We start from the raw sequence: 17625 nt of genomic DNA, 5'->3' as shown, positions 1-17625 counted from the left end.
CATGGCCAGCTACATAATTTGCAGAGCCCGGGGTAAAATGAAAATGCAGGGCCACTTGTCCAAAATACAGGAAAAAACTGCTGTTAAAGGCATTAAAATATGAAGTATTTTTCTTTCATCCATGGTCTCTCTTGCAACTTGTGATTTTTTTTAATTTGGTATGTAATGTCATTCTAAGAAACACCAATTAAATTATAAATGATTACATGACTGTTCCCGCTCATCTTGATACTTCACAATGCCAGTTTTAAAGGCAGATAAGAGCATTTCACTCATATTCAGGATCACTGAAATTATACAATTTGTATTTCATAGTTTGTACATTCTTACTAGAACAGCAGAAATGCTGCATAAAGCAACTCAAGTTTTTATTTTACTTCTTCATAGACATATATTTCATTCTTATATACATTTGACTTATGGGTGAGTAAGGAAGTAGTGAAGGGAAAAGAAACCATGGGTTGCCTTGTCTTTCCTTCTGTACCATTATTTTCAGCGTAAGTGGTTGACTAATACAGGGCACATAACACCAATAAGAAAGAATATGATGGGATTCCTTTGTCACTCATGCATCCTAGAGTCATTGCCTTCTTTCCATGTTTGGAAAAAGTTCTGGTTCAAAGGGAAAGTGCGGCATCTCTTGGCTGTCAAAATACAGATTTATTCAGTTGCAGACATAAATACGTGTTTACCTTTTACTCACGAAGAGTCTGGTGGGACTTTCACACATCCTGGTCCCACCAGAATTCTGTGATCCCAGTGCCTGATGAATGCTGTGTGGGAAAGACATGCACATGAACAGCGGACATTAATCTGTGTATCCTCTCTACTCATACACATTCTCTATTCACAGGACACCAACAAAACGCCAGTTTAAAGATAAAAGTATGCAACATTGCAAGGTGGCTACAGAACATTAAACCAAGCATGGGCCTTCTGAGCCCTTCCTACGACTTCATGGGTCACACACCCGTGATATCAGCACTACCCATCCTTAAGTACCGCTGTATACTGCATCCTGCATGAGGTGGTTTGGGGTTGACTCACCATCCTTGTCATTCTTGTTAAGGTTAATTTCTGTTCATAAACTTCCCTTTATAGTATAATGACCATGACCGAACATAATATTCTAGACTTCTTGTTTTCAGTACTCAAAGCATTATTTTCTTGCTTAGACACTCACACTAAATCCACCCTATGATTCCTAATTTGGATAGATGCAGTGTTCCATCTCATTTTCCTCCTTTTATCCTTCATCCCCTGTGCTTATCATAATACTATGTGAGGGCACTCTTGAAAGTGCTCTCCATATGCCTCCCTCAACCCTCACAGCAACACTATGAAGTGTGTACTAATTGGGTGGGCAGAATAATGGTCCCCCAAAGATATTTATGCCCTAATCCACAAAACTGGTAAATATGGAAGGGTGAATTAATGTTGCAGATAAAATTAAATTGGCTAATCAGCTGATCCAAAAATAGCGATATTATTATGGATCATCTGGGTGGACCCACAGTAATCATAAATGTCCTTGAAAGTGGAAAAGAAGGTTGGAGTAATTCAATGTGGGAAATATCAACCCAGCATAGCTGGCTTTGAAGATGGAAGGGAGCCATGAGCCAAGAAATGTGGGCAGTCTCTGCAAGCTGGAAAGGCAAGGACAAGACACGATTCTCCCCTAGACTCTCCCAAAGGATTTCAGACCTGCCAACAGCTAGACTTCAGCCCAGTGAGCACTGCCCCATACTTCTGAACTACCAAAACCGGCTTGCATCGGTGGTTCTCATTATATTCCTATTGGACACTGTGGATATGGAACATTTTATTTATAAAGAGTAGCTTAATAAAGACTTTACAATAAATGATCACTTTTAGCAAATAATAGCCTCTTCTGTGAAGTATATATAATGTAACTATCTCAATATTAAACATATAACTACCTCTACTAAGGAAGAACAACTGTATATTTTATTTTTGGTAAAAAATTAAGAACTCAGCAGTAACCTCAGACAACTTTCTGGATATTTTGTATCCCCCATCTGTCATTTTTTAAGATTATGCAAGAAGGTATTTCATTTATCATTCTAAAACATGAAAATGTGTCTACTCTCAAGGGGCCACGTAAGTCTTTGAAGATATTTATTTGCCAATGTGCAATACACTACTGCCTTCTTAATGCATAGCTCGTAGTTTCTTATAGAAAGGAAATAGAGATACAACTAAACCTTTTTAATGCTTGCAAAAAAATCAGCTAAGATCTGTTAACTTTGTTACGGACCAAGCAATGATCTGAAGTTGATAATTATTTAAGAAGCTTCTTATTATACATGACAATGGCCCAAGTCCCAGGTTCAATGAAACGCTAATCTTTTCTAAGTCTGGATTTCAGGTTGCAAGCTTATATTTTGCAGTCTTCCAGTGTCCTTGTTCCTTTATCGCATGCTCTGTGGTTCCTCCCAGCATTGCTCTCACCTCTGCCAGGGCCTGGAAGCAAATAGGCAGTTTTCACTACAAGGAAGTTACCAATCCAATATTCTCTACATAATTTATATATGCAGCAAAGGGAAATTACCAGCATAATTCCATTATGTCGTTTCCACAGTTATACTCAATTGCTCTTCCCTAAAGTCACTAGCACTTGCATTTACAAACATTTCCTTTGCTGCCTCTGTCTCTCATTCCTTGCTTGGATATTTGGTTATGTTCCCATGTCCAGGAGGTCCATCTGAAAGCCTTTTTGAACCGGTCTCTAATCTTCAGTCTCTCGGTTTGTTGTGGCAACACAAGCTCGCATGGAAGGCAGAAGAAAGCATGCTGCTCTGCCCTTCGCTCTGTTTTGTATGAAGAAGAGCAAACTAGGCAAGCTCTAGATGGCATTCTAAAGATAATACTTTCATCTCCTATAGCTTTGACATTAGATGTTGATTTTAAAAACAAAATTCTTTTGGCTCATTACTATTTTGTGATTGAGTTTAAATGAAATCTGAACCACTGACCCCGCCTATTGAAATCGTCCCGATGTAAACACTCTTCCCCGTGGTCTTTCTAACAACCTCCAAACCAGACCATCTCCCTTGGCTCTGTCTTCCCACTGTCCTTTGAGTTTTCTTACTCCCCCTCCAGCATAGCCATAAGCGCACTTAGGTAATTACTTTTATTGAAGAGATTCGATCTTTTGATGTATATAGGTTAAACTGTATCAGGTTTTTTTTTCTATAGTTCATCTGAACTTTCTTGTATCAAATTTCCCTTTCTGTTAATTGGTGAACATGGTTAATTAAGTTTCTTCCAGATGTCAAATATTTTCGGTTACTGTCATTACTAGCATTGGTGTATTTTGGTATTTAAGACTGAGTACTGCATATTTAATGGCATTTTTGCAACTATGCTCCAAGAAGATATTGCACTTATCATTCTAAAACATGAAAAATATGTCATTTATTTTATGTGACATAAAAAATATGTAATTTATGTTTCTTTTACAAATGTATGTAATAAAAGCCTCTACTTCAAACATAGTCAAGCTCATATACTCCTTCCTGCAATACAGGCTAATACACTGACCCCAATTTTTTTGTGAAGAAGGGACGGAAGAAATTTGGCTCTGAGATATTCTTTCTCCTTTCCTTTCCTGGGCAGTAATTCTTCCAATGTTGGAGACCAGGAGAAGGAAGTGAGAAAAGCAGCAGAGACCTGCCTACTCACCCATGGGCCCTTGCTGAATGAGGGGTGTTCCTGGCTAATTCTGCATCCTGGCAAATTCAATCTTATTCCGCTGATGTGGAGGTCTGTCCCCGGGGCAACCTCATGGAAATGTGCCCTGTGCAGTGGCATAAGGCACTGTGCTCGGGAAGGGCCTTCTGCTTGATGTACAGGTCTGCTGCTACCATCTAGAAATTGTCAATTTTTGAGCAAAATGCCCCATATTTTCATTCTGCCCTGTGCCCCATTTAGGTAGCAGTCTTGCTTTTCTCTGAATGCTGTCCAACTCCATCATTTTTTGGCATCATTTTTTATCAAAGATCTCCCTCAGAAGGGAATAGGCAAGGAACCTCCTCTCCCTTTGCCTATGACAGTCATAATACTCAATACCCCGTCAGTGTTGGGCATGCCATCTCTCAGCCTGGTCAACCATGAGACTGCTACCCCCAGAAAGTCTTCACATTAGCCATTGGGACTAAGCAGATAGCCTACAACTTCCAAAGATAGCTAAATACTGGGATAAATAGGGGTTGCCTCCTTCCTCTTTCTGGACATAATGTAATGTAATTCCTTAATTTTAATAAGAAATAAGAAACCTCATTAACAGATAAGTGTTTAGGAGTTAGAAGTGTTTCTATGGCAATTTTAGTCAATTATTTTAATTCCTTGCTAGTTATGTGTCAAAAATCATACCAACCAAATGACAGGTTGTTTAGGTTCTTCTTTCATTTAGTTGAAAATAAAGAATTAGAATCTAACTTGGAAATGCATGGGCTAGCTTTTCATGAGAGTCATGTACCCTTTCTAAGTTTCTTTACTAATATTTCGACTTGTCCCTTTGTTTGGTATTTCAGAGGCTTCGGTACGGAAAATAACATATCGTAGTAAAATGCAGGGTAGGTGAAAGATAGAGTTTTCTCTTGTAAATTTGGGAAAGGTAATTGGGAAAAGGGTGAAAGACCAGGATAAAAGTAATTTAGTAAAAAATATACTTGGTATACTACTGATTTAAATTATGATCTGCCATGTAAATCAAAAATGCAGGTCCATAAAATGGTAAAATACTTCTGAAGATTCCATAACTAGTTGATTCTTCCAAATGAAATTAATATTTAGTGAGCTGAAGATATGACAAATTTGACATGAGCAAGATACATTTATTGCATCCCTAGAACTTGCGGTCTAATGGCAGCTGTTGATGGTTTAACCAGGACTTTCTATTTAACTATGTTGTTCAAGGGGAGTACGTGGTCCCAAGTTGTCTGAAACAATGGAGGATGTAAAATGGAGAGGCTGAATGGATACAGAAGACAATTGCAGTAATAAAGTCATAGCACCTTAAGAAACTGATGTGAGCATTCTACTTATTCTCAGTTTAGAAAGCAGGGAGCCCAACTCAGACCTGGGAAAGGTAAGTGCTTTTCCCGAACTCCCTCTGTAAGAAAGCCACCACTGGTATTGTCTACCTAGCATTCTTTCTTCTTGGTAATGACACCCTCGCTTTGCTTTGAGGAATTAGTCCTCACTCACCGACTCCAGTCTTGTGGTCACTGCCAATCAGTGACAAATACCTTCTTCAACCAAGTAGAGGCATGCATCCCAAGACAAGCCACCTCTCCCTGTAATTGTTAGTGGTTGGAAGTAACTCCTCCCACAGTATCCGAAGGAAACTGTTTTTCTTGATACGTAGGTGTCATAGACTAAGAAGGACTATAAATTACTTGCAACCCCTCCAAAAATAAGTGCGTATTTCTCCACCTTTGAATCTGAGCTGCCTTGACTTATTTTGACCAACAGAACGTAGTAGCTGAAAGGATGATTTACAACATACAGACCCAGTAGTCATCACAGAACTTTGCATCTTTCACTCTTCCTGTTTTAAAATGCGGTTGCCATGTGACGAAGCATAAGCTCCTCTCCTGGAGGTTAAGGAACTGCATGGAAAGAGAGGCCCAGCTGACAGCCACCACCGACACAAGACACGAGATTGAGACGATCTTTCACTCAACCTACAAACCAGTTAATTGCAGCACATATGTGACCTCAGTCAAGTCACACACACACAAAAAGTGAATGATTCTAATGAATAGCTGACACATTCATTTCCAAGTTGAATTGTTTTCAATTCTCACTTTAAACTAAATGAAAGAAGAATCTAATAAAGTTGTCAACTGATAGATTATTAAATATCTGTGGCTGATAGACTATTAGTATGATTTTTGACATGTAACTACTGAGGAATTTAAATAGTCTGAACACGGCCCAAATAACTGGCACATAGAATCCTGAACAAATAAAATGATTGTTGTTTTAAGCCTTTAAATTTTGGTATCACTTCTGATATGCCCAAAATGTTCTTCAATTTTTCTTTCTAACTCTGTAATGTGGTCTACTTTTGCAATAAGCTTTTTTGTCCAGGAAGTCAGAGTCAGATTTTCTTGCTTGTAATAAAATAACCCTCAAGGTACACTGAATTAAGAGGATTTATTACCTAAAATTCCTAGCTGACAACCCAGTATTTTCTGTTGATTTCCAAAGAATTTACAACTTTTGCAGAAGTCAAATGCGTATAACTGAAAGTGCTTTGGGGACGTATGATCTCACCTAAAAATGGAACTTAATCAACAAAACAAACAAGAGAGTGAAATAGAATCAGAGGCATGGAAATAGAGAATAAACTGATAGTGACCAGAGGGGAGGTGGGAGGGAGACAACAGGGGAAAGTAGGGGAAGGGTCAAGTCAAGAAACTTGTACAAAGGACCCGTGGACAAGGACAATGGGATGGGGGGAGGACTGAATATGGGAGAAAGGGTTGGACAGGGCAGGGGAGAGAACAGGGGAAAAATTGAGACAACTGTAACTGAACAACAATAAAGAAGGAATTGAAAGTGGAGCAAATGAGCATAATTCAGGAGATGTATTGATACTATGTTAGTCCTGGTAACACGATCACTTCAGCACCTCTCCTTTTTTTCCCCCAGAGATGGAACTCCATGATTTTGGGGGGAGCCCCATATGAAACAAATACATATGAAAATTTAATGACTAAGAAAGATTGATATATTAGAAATAATATACTCCTAAGATACCTATAATACAACTTTTTGGTGATTTCCCTGCATCCTCTTTGCAGCTTCAGGAAGACTAAGGGTAGGCAATAGACCCTCTTGTTACCTGAAAGTGAGTGCCATTAGACTATCACTTTTAAAGGGATAGTAGAGTTTAATCAGTGATGGCCCTATGGGACCTGTTCCATGTTATCACAGAACCTTTCTCTTTCATGGACACATAAAATGTATGTACTGAATAAATGAATTTATGCATTAATTATTTACCTAATCTCAAATATCTCACACTGCTTGACATAGATGGAGAAGATCAATGTTCTATTTTTGTTTAAAATAATGAAAGAAGAAATTAACAGGAATTAAAGAAAAATTACATGGTTGGGGGTGGGAAGCAATATAGCGTACATGTAGGAAAATTTTTCCTCTACGAAGTTGGAGGAGTTTATGTCAGTCATGGTGGGAACAATTATTTGACTTGCTTTAGCGTGTGTAGAATTCTAACATGATACTCCTTATATTTATGAAAATTGCCTTTGCAAACTTGATTAAACAAATTATAGGAAGAAATCCAGGGAAAATCTCTGAAGACTGAAAATTAAAATTTCTGGTTATCCAAATTGTACCTATTTTTTTGCCTGAAAAGCCACCGTTAAGTTTGTGCTACAATATTTCCAATTTCTGTCATAGCTGTAAGTGGGCTAAATGACAGGAAAAACATATTTTGTGCTTACATTTGGCATGCAAGTGAAGACAGTGGTTAGATTAGATGATTTAAATAATCAGAGTCCCTGTAATTGAAGATAAAGCTACGTACCCAAAGGGAATATGGGACCTTAGGAGCAGCCAAGACAATTGTGTAAGCCAAGCTCTTAAGATAATATAAAACTTCTTTCTTATTATTTTGCAAGGTTCCAGCTACTTATGCTTTAAAATGGTTTGCCAAATGCAAACATGGGTAAGTTCCATAATGCAAATATGGATTGTATGTATTTTTATTTACCATTCTCCGTAAGTTTTGTTCCTTAAATTTCATAAATGACATTACATCCATTCTTTCCCTTAGTAAACCACTGCAATGCATGTGTGTCCTTCTGAATAATAGGATTTTGTTTAAGGTATGCATGGGCTAAATTCCATCGTATGCTGTTTTTCTAAGATATTATCTCAAGACATCTTTTTCTAAGACATTATCTATTTTCCTAAGACATTATCTTTTCTCCATACATAAACTTCCTGTCTAGCCTCTATGTTAAAATGTACACCTTCATGCCCTGAAAAACCCTCTGCAAAATAGAGTTTAACACACAATTGATATCCAAGGAGGATCTCTCTAAATCTGACACCACTGTTAGCTGCATTGTCATTTTAGCTTTTTCAATCAATTACTGTTTCTGTGCTTTGGATTTTCACCTAGTCTTTCTTCCTCCAGGATATAGTTCAACAGGAATATAAAATAAAATGAATGAGACCATTGAACTCCCACCAAGAAGGAAGGAAATTTAAAAATTGCAAGTGTAGAGTAAAAATATTTAGATAATTTAAATACAATATTTTCTATCTCTGGACCTAGACAATTACATTTTTTTCATTCTTAAAGATTTCAAATGTTTAGAAAAGTTATAGAGCATAAAAATAAATATATTTGAATAAAACCGTATGTTTTATATCACATCTTAACATTTCATCAAATTTGCTTCTAATTTTTAAGTTATAAAATATTACAGGTGTAATTCAAGCCCTTGGATAACAAATAAATGACTAGTTCTAAAGTTGATTGAAAGTTTCTTGAATTTATAAATTGGCCTTAGAGACTTGATATCTTTACAATATTGTCTTCTTATCCATGAATATGATTTATCTCATTTTATTTATGTCTTCCTTAATGTCCTGGAAAAGCACTTGGTAATTTCTGCACAGGGGGGGCTTTCACATTTATTACTGGTTCATTCCCGGCGAGCTAGAATTTGAGTTGCCATGGTAGCGTCCGTTGCACTGCCATGTACGCTCATGCTAACTATCTTATTAATTATCTTGGATCATTCATAGACTATCACATCATCTGCAAAAAAAGACAATTTTGCTCACTTCTTTTTAATTCATATAGCCCTACTCATTTGTTTTTAAGATTTTACTTTTATTTATTTTTAGAGGTAGGAGAAGGGAGGGAAAAAGAGGGGGAGAGAATCATCGATGTGCGAGAGAAACATCAATCAGTTGTCTCTCTCACACCCCCAACTTATTTCTTGTGTTTTGCTGCCTAAGACTTCCAGAACAATGCTGACTAGAAGTAGTATTAGAGAGTATTCTTTTCCTTTTTTCTCAATTTAATGAGAAGACTTCTAATATTCCTCTATGAGTTGTATATGGTAGCTAATATTTTGAACAATAGATACTCTATTAAATTATGGAAGATTCCTTCTTTCCTAATGTCCTAAGTATTATTCTGTTTTGAAACATCTGCAGTATGTATGCATTTTCCTATGTATGTTTGGCCCCATTCTGTCATTAATTTTTGCATTAAGTGGGTCATGACTCTAGCTCCACCTTGATGTTACTACCTATGAAGTCACCAATTCCAGAACTCTACTATTGGGTGTACATCATGTCTCATCCTGACTATTCATTAGCTCCCATAATGAGAATGCTGCTAACTGCCCTAAGGAAAGTGCATGATACTCTGAAGACTTAAATAAATATGTTCCTTATTATTATTAATGTAGTTTAGTTTTTTTCAGAATGATCAGTGCAGTTTTCTGATATATTTTGCTTCCCGGAATGTTCCTTTGCTTATACAAGAGCTTCTCTGAAGAACAAGCAAACATGTATTTTTTCAGCTTCAAATTCATGTTCAAGTTAGAAAGCATTGAAGGAATAATGACTTAAAACAATTCACAAGGCCAAAATTTAATGCATCTCAAGTTACAGAAACAATTAGAATTAGCAAGTTTGCATTATCTAATAACTATAATGTATTATGTAAGTAACTCAAAGAATATAATTATTGGCCAAATGAAAAAACTGGTGAAAACCACACACTAGTAGGCCATGTCACTTTGGAATTACCCTTATGTTCTCATAAACGACAGTGACAATAAGAGTCTTTTATCTTAGTCAGCGTAAGATGTTAATTTATATTTTTAATAAAGGGGTAATTTGATTCCCTGTCTTAACAAAGGAATTCAATATTTCAGGTTAATACCATCTGCAATATTTCTTTTGAGAGACTCCCTGAAGACCGCAAAAGCAGCTCGTCTGAGTAAACTTAGTATGTGAATACCCCACAGAGCCATCCTGTAAGAAGAGGTAATTTCCCTTTACCCTTTTCCACTATTCTTTTTATTATAGTTTTATAGGATGCTATAATATTCCTAAAGACAGAGAAAGATGCTCTGAATAGCTTGAATTACTGAGCACATAAAGATTTAAAGGTTAGCCTTGAGGGACTTTATTATACTTCAGGTCAATAATACTTACTAACCTTTCCCATATCTACTGAGAATAAATAGAAGTTCTATAATACTGAATTTTGCTTGAACTAAAAGTTTCAGGAAAGTCTGCTTTGAGGTTAGGAGCTTGGGAGAGAGCTCCCAAGAGAATTTTGTATAAGGAGAAAAGAGCATATGGAAAACCAGTGATTTTCACACCGTCTCTGTCTTTAATTTAGAAAGAAGGTGCTGATATGGCTCTTTGTTCCCAGCGAAACTTTTCTGGATAAATCAGCTATTAGACTGTTCCGGTCTTCTTTTAAAGTGGTCCATTTTGGAACAGGCTGTTGATAAAATTGCTCATTTTATGAGCTTTTTATTGAAAAATAGGTTTAATAAAATGGAACGTTATTATAGTTCTGATGAGCTACTCTCTTCTCTATTCCAACAAACTAGCCAACAAGCCACATCCTGTCTAACAACAATATGTCTTAGTGTATTAATTGCGAGGCCGTGTCAGCCCCAAGATTTACTGTTACACCTAATGGAGGATCTCGATGTTGTCCAAAGGTGGCAGCACTGAGCAGGGGAAGAGTTAGAGACTGGTTCTCTCCCTTCTGCCACTAGCTCTGGGAATTCTGAGCCTCAGATTCCCCTTTGGCAAAGTGTGGTTGCTAGATAAGAGATTTGGAGACACTTTTAGCTCTAAACTATAAGTATGTGTCTACGCGAATTAGGTACATTTTCAGGTTTCATCATTCTTACATTTACTTCTGCTGTGAACGCAGGGGTTCCACGTGCACTGAAAGTGAGTGTCCCCTAGAGGCAGCGAACCATACAGCCCGTGAGACACATCTGGCCGGTGCTTCGTTTTTGTACTGCCTGTGAGCAAAGAATTTTTTTTTATATTTTAAAGATTTCTTTTAAAATATACACATATACATATATTTATAAAATGAAAAAAGAATATGTGACAGATATTATGTGGCCCAAAAATTGCTAAAATATTTACTGTGTTGCCATCTATAAAAAAAGTTTGGTGACTCCTGCTAAGTAAAAATTTCCTAATGTTTCCATTTATGCTTATTGTTTTTTTTTTTGACACTACAGTAGAGGTTTTATTTTGTTTTAAGACATAAGTATTTGTCAAACACTAATTAATGTAATATTTAATTTTCAAATAATTATTGCATTTTAATACAACTAGGTTCACTAGAAGGCACCTAAGAATGCATTAATTTGAAGAAAATATTTTCTGTTTGTTTCATACATTACTTTATTGTTGTTCCATTACAGTTATCTGCATTTTCTCCCTACTACTCCCCCTCGCCCCATCTGAACACACCTCCCTCCCTTGCTTCCACACCCCCCCTCGGTTTTGTCTATGTGTCCTTTATAGTAGTTCCTGAAAACCCTTCTGCCCACAATCCCCTCCCCCCATCCCATCTGGCTACTGTTAGATTGTTCTTAATTTCAACGTCTCTGGTTATATTTTGATTGCTTCTTTCTTTTGTTGATTATGTTCCAGTTAAAGGTGAGATCATATGGTATTTGTCCCTTACTGCCAGGCTTATTTTGCTTAGCATAATTCTCTCCAGTTCCATCCATGCTGTCGCAAAGGGTATTGTTATTTGGCCAACTTATAATATTTAGGCTTTTTGTAAATGGATTTATTTTTCTACTTTGAGATTTTTCTGTTTCATTCCCCATTTTGTGTTCCTTGGTGAACAAAGCATGGAGTAGACTAAGTATGTTTATTTCCTTTGTATTTTTCATTTTTTTGTCTCCATTAAGAAATATTTTTTGGCTTGAGGTAATAGCCTCTCCTATGCAGTCTTCCAAAATGTTATACATTCACTTTTCACATTTAAGTCTCAAATCCACCTGGAAATGACATTGGTTTAGGGATAAAGTAGGTCTTGTGATTTAGTTTGGTCTTTTCTTTCTATGGCTAAACAGTGACCCTGTGACTTGTATTGATCTGCAAGGGCATCACGCTCATAAATCAAGTTCCTATATTCACATAGGTTAGTTTCTGTTCAATTACTCTGTGTCTCCTATGCCAATACCAGAGTCTCTTAAGTATTAACATTGTTGATCAATGGGAATATGAATTAGTACAGTTATGTTGAAAAATATTTGTTATTTTCTCATAAAGCCAAAAATGTGCCTATCATAAAATCCCATGATTCCATTCAAGAAACATATCTTGGGAAAATTCATGTGTGTGTGTATATATATGTGTGTATATTAATATGCATAAAGATATAAATGGAGACATAAACAAAAATGTTTTAAAAGTATTATTTGTTACAGTAAGAGGTTGAAAACAACATAAAGTCTTACAATGGAAAAATAAATAATTTTAAAAGTGTTGCGTGATATATACAGTATATGAAAGTGAACCATCTATGTCTTCTTGCATCCTATAAAAATTGCATCTGGCAAAATTAAAGAATGTATATGGTTCCCATTTATATGAAGTATGAAAGCAGGCAAAACTAAATGATGCATTCTTATGTGTTTTAAATAAAAATAAAACCAAATAAATAAAATAAAAATGAAACCAAGCAAAAATGTGGGATTACGGTTACCTCTAGAGATGAGGAGGACTATGTGTTCATGGAGAAAACATAGGAATTCCAAGGAATGACTAACATTCTACCAATTATTACTTTTAAAATGGACTATAAATAAATAAATGGAAAATAAATTCATTATAGGTGGACTATAGAAACTCAGACTAAAATGTATTTTTTTATGCAGCTAAATGGGGTTTCTCAAGCCTTTTTTGAGAAGTCTTGGTGGTTAAGCTTTCATGCTTCAAAGGACAATTTTATAGGAATACAATCTATGAGCTAAAGAGGGAAAAAGAGAGAGAGGAGAATGGACCTATTTTCTTCAGATGTCACCTATGTGTCAGGTAATCTGCCAAATCTTTCCCTTAAGATTCCTAGCTTTTTCCCTCACCACTGTGTGAGCTAAGTAGTATCACCTCATTTTATTCTTGTGAGAAAGGTCAGACTAAGCTATTGCCTGGTATACTGAAGATGGGGAGTGGTAGAGCCAGGGATCAACTAAACCTCGCACTTTGGATCTTATGTTGCACCATAACTTTATGTTGAACCATGTAGACCTGCAGTGTCAGCACAAGAGCCACAAGTCCCTGGTGGCTCTTGAACACGTGAAATGGGCTAGACCAATAGAGGGTCCTGCAAGTACCAAATGCACACCAGAGTGCAAAGACTTAGTAGGAAAAGAAATGTGAAATATCTCATGAATAATATTTTGTATTGATTGGATGTTGAAAAGATAATTGAAGGATATATTGGATTAAGTAAAAATATGAAAATTAATTTCTCTGGTTTCCCTTTACTTTTTAAAATATGGTGACTGGACAATTTTTAGTCACTTATGTAGCTTGTATCATGCTGCTTTCAGACAGTGCTGATACAGGCATGTCCGTGGGGAGCCAGGAAAATTTAGTTTGAGGGAAACACTTATGTTCCTTATGAGCTGAGACATCTTGAGCAAAATCTTAGCTTGACTGAGCATGAGCAATGTGTTCTCCTCTAACAAATGTGGACGTATCCTGCAGGGCTGGCGTGACGACTAGGAGTAAAATATATAAGGCGCTCTCCAACTGTCTGGAACATCATAGCCACTTGGGAAAGGATAACAGTATTCTGTATTCTACTAGTGAATTTTATAGAATCACAAAATCTTTAATATTTGAATAATCTGCATAAAACTTGAAGTACTATATTTTCAATCCTATTGGGCTTCAGAATCTACATTTTTTTCTACTTCTCATATTGTTTCGATATTAAAACGATGGATAGTACCTTCAGCATCATGAAAAGTCAAGAAGAAGGGAGAAGATGAAGATATTAACATTTCACATAAGCAAATGATTATGCAATGTGGGCCCTCAGAAATGGAAGATGACAAAGCGAACCTTGAATATGCTGTGAATGCGCATTTATTGTTGATGTTAAACTTTTCATCACCATTTACCATAGATAACCTGTCAACAGAAAATCGTTATTTAACATTTTCCCAGGTCTTCTTTTTGACTTAATTGATATGCAAAATCATTTAAAGAGTGCTTTTTATCTGTTACTAATGAAACATACAGGTATATATTACACACCAATTAAGTCCACTTAGGCAGAACTACATAAACATCTTGCTTGAAAGAACCAATTGGTGCCATGACCATTCATACAGTTGTCCTTAGTTCAAGATTTGTGGTATGTATTTAAGCCATTTTTTATGATGATAAATATACCATTACAGGAAAGAAGTTATGAAATTGATATCATGGGTTCTGATATTAACCTACAATTTCTTCTTGTCAAAAAGTTCCTAACAATGTTAAACCAGTGTAGGTGAAAAAATACTCCTGATCTGTTCTGGGCCGTCTTTTGCAGTCCCGTGTTACTCTCTTTCTGCAGAGAATTCGAAGCATTTTTACCATCGACTGTAGGCAATCTGTCTGTACATTCAAGCAACAATTATTAAGGACAAGCCCTCATTAGTTGAAGCTGCTATGGAAGCTTTTGTTTCACACTAATAAACACCACCGAATGCTATTTATCTTTTCCAGAGAGACCTGTGTGATTCTCCAACACACTTTCTCTAATCTAAGCACTCTTTATCTGCATTCTTCCAAGTGAAAGACCAGCTTGTGGAGCAGCTGTGGTGATCAGAGAGACCTTTTAAGCAACTTTTGGCATGGAAAGTCACTTCTGAATTCACATCTGAGCTAAAAAAGGAGAGACCGCTGCAGAAATGAGGATTCTGACAATTCTTGCGCTCCACCATGAAACAGATCCTCAGGAGGTGCTAAGGGACGTGAACATCATCTAATTACTCTCTGCCCAGCGCTGTGAATTTTACATTTGCAAACAGTTACTTTCCTAAAGATAAGAATTTTTTTATCCAAAAGTCTTCTCTGCCTCCTTTATTATCTTCAGGATTAGTTTGAGAGGGGTTGTCCTCTACACCTTGAGCAATACTCTGTAAAAAATAACAAGATATAGAAGTGTCGAAGGAACCAGTACCAGGTCTAATGCTTTGCCTGTTAAGCCAGGGCTTTTTTCCTTACTGAAATCGATGGACAAAATATATATTGGCTGAAGGAAAGTGCAAGCTCTAAAATGCCCTCCTGACAGCAGACACCTCAACAGTTTGGCTGAGTGCTCTGTCCTGCCTCAATGGAAAGCACGGATGATTCTGATTTGGCGTAAATTCCCAAGTCTAACACCACACACAGCACGCTTGCCTCCTGACTGTGGAAACAAGGTTCCATTGCTGAGTGCCAAGGACCTAACAATAGTTAATCTCTTAAAAGAAGCAGGTGGCCGTTGCCACTATGTGTAAGTTCCCCTCAAGTCTCTGCCAATTGCTTGCCTGTCAGATTTGGCAGAAGCCCAGAGTTTGACTGACTTCATTTCTACCGCTTTGTACTTTTTTTTAGTTTAAATGCATCTTATTTTTAGACAACCGATACCACATGATTTTTTCTTAAAAACAATGCCTCCACTCCAAATAAATCAAGGTCAAAATAAATGAAGAGCTCAAGAGAACATCAATCCCATTTGTCTTAATACTGATGTGTGTGGATGAAAAACAGCAGCCACTTATGATGACAGGTGATAGACCCGAGTTGCCAGATTGTTAACAGTTTTCCATTTCTAAACCATCTTTAAAGGAAGTCATACATGGGGGTCGCACCATCCTCACAGCAGTCCAGCCGAGTAACCGTGCCATCTGGGTGTATGTTTTCACCAATAAAGACCTAGTAGTTTTTGAAACTAGCAAAGATGTGCTTGATTTGTTCCACAGCCCCTGTTCATAAAAGGCTTTTCTCTTTCTGGTCTCTGTCCTTCAAGTTTCCCTTTGATTGATTTCATGTATTCTTTACGTACTTCTTCTAGGCTTCTTTTGTGAAGCTGGTAATGCTGGTTCATGACAATGTTACCACCAGTGATGACTGTACTTTGGGTACCTTTGCCCTGGGGGCCTTCAATGGATGCATTTCTACCAACAAGTGAGTCATCAATGTCCCCCTCTGTCCTACAGACTTTCTTTCCCTCTACCTCCAGGCACAGCCTGTCTGTGATCTCCCGCACTTTGTAGATACTAAATGTCTCATCATGGCTGATGAGGTTCCCGTAGATGGTCATGATGGCAGCTGGAAGGAGAGGACAGCAGAGCTGCCTTCACAGGAACCTGGAGCTCCCACAGTGCATCCTGAGCTTGCATCCCGCAGGGGCAGGGGGAGGTGGAGGAGCAGAAAGGGTTGGAGGGGTTGGTAGAGGGAAGGCCAGGGAGAAAAGCTTATTGATTATTTTTAGTGTCCATTTTTTGCAATGTTGTTTTTCATTGTCAATGTCCAAAAAAATTATTGAATGTAAGTTCAAATTTGAAAAACATGTCATGTTTTTGCCTTTTTTTTTTTTTACTAGAACAATCCCATCTCCCCACCTCAGTGCCTGTATCCTATCTGTATCTCTCATGGGCAACTGAAAAACTAGCACAAGATGCAGGCCAGCACCACCGCGGAATCTACATATATCCACTTTCTGATGTATTTTTTTATCTTATCGATGTGTAAAGATGAACCACCGTACTGGCCATGCCGTATAAAATGCCCAGATTTTGTATTCCATTTGAGTTGAGAAAGCAGAATATATTCAATTACAAATTTTAAGGAATTGTCTTTTTGTGTGATTAAAAACACATACGTTTTCCAAAAATAGGTGATATGAACTTGCTTCATCCCACATTCCATGACTATTAAAGAAAGTAGTAAAATTGGCATTTATTCTCCTTTCCGCTTAAGCCCTTGGTTGTAAACTTTACCTAAATATCTACAATCATAATCTATAGCTTTTTATTCCAGAGTTTATAAACAAGCAACACAGCAGGGACTGTAATTTTCCCTGAGAAAAATGAACTGTAGGAGACATGCCCTTTAATGTGAGAAACATCTGTAAATAGCCAAAACCCTGCAGAAATGACTTACTGCTTTGTGGGTAAGTGGGTATTGAATACTGCATTTTATATACATATATTTATTCCATTGATATCTAAAAAGGTTTTGAAATAGAAAACTCAACTATAAAGGCAGAGATTTTTCCAGTGGATGCAAATTGTACTGCTGGTCATTCTGGATCCATTTTAGAAAGTAACATCTTGAGATGGTAATATTAAATGATCATGTGTATACTGTTGTTTTTGTTATAAGCTATGGATAAATTTGAAGTATCTCTTCTTCTCCTCCCATTTGTCACTTCCCTTCCACGCTATACTTCCTCATCTCTATTCTCCCTAGGAAAACATCATGGATTTCATGTTTGTTTTTTATTCCAGTCTACTTTGTAAAACTTTACTGTACATACACTCAAATCTACACTCTTAC

The 17625-nt window shown here is 36.9% G+C and overlaps 1 pseudogene; it reads right to left on the bottom strand.

Moving 5' to 3' along the window:
- Nucleotides 1-15878: 15878 nt before the first annotated feature.
- On the bottom strand, nt 15879-16387 carry LOC112322992 (translationally-controlled tumor protein-like; annotated as a pseudogene).
- Between the last annotated feature and the right edge of the window lie 1238 nt (nt 16388-17625).

Source organism: Desmodus rotundus, chromosome 10 (assembly GCF_022682495.2).
Source record: "Desmodus rotundus isolate HL8 chromosome 10, HLdesRot8A.1, whole genome shotgun sequence".
Classification (NCBI taxonomy): domain Eukaryota; kingdom Metazoa; phylum Chordata; class Mammalia; order Chiroptera; family Phyllostomidae; genus Desmodus; species Desmodus rotundus.
Note: the sequence above shows the minus strand (reverse complement) of the source record. Positions and strands in the feature narration are given on the sequence as shown.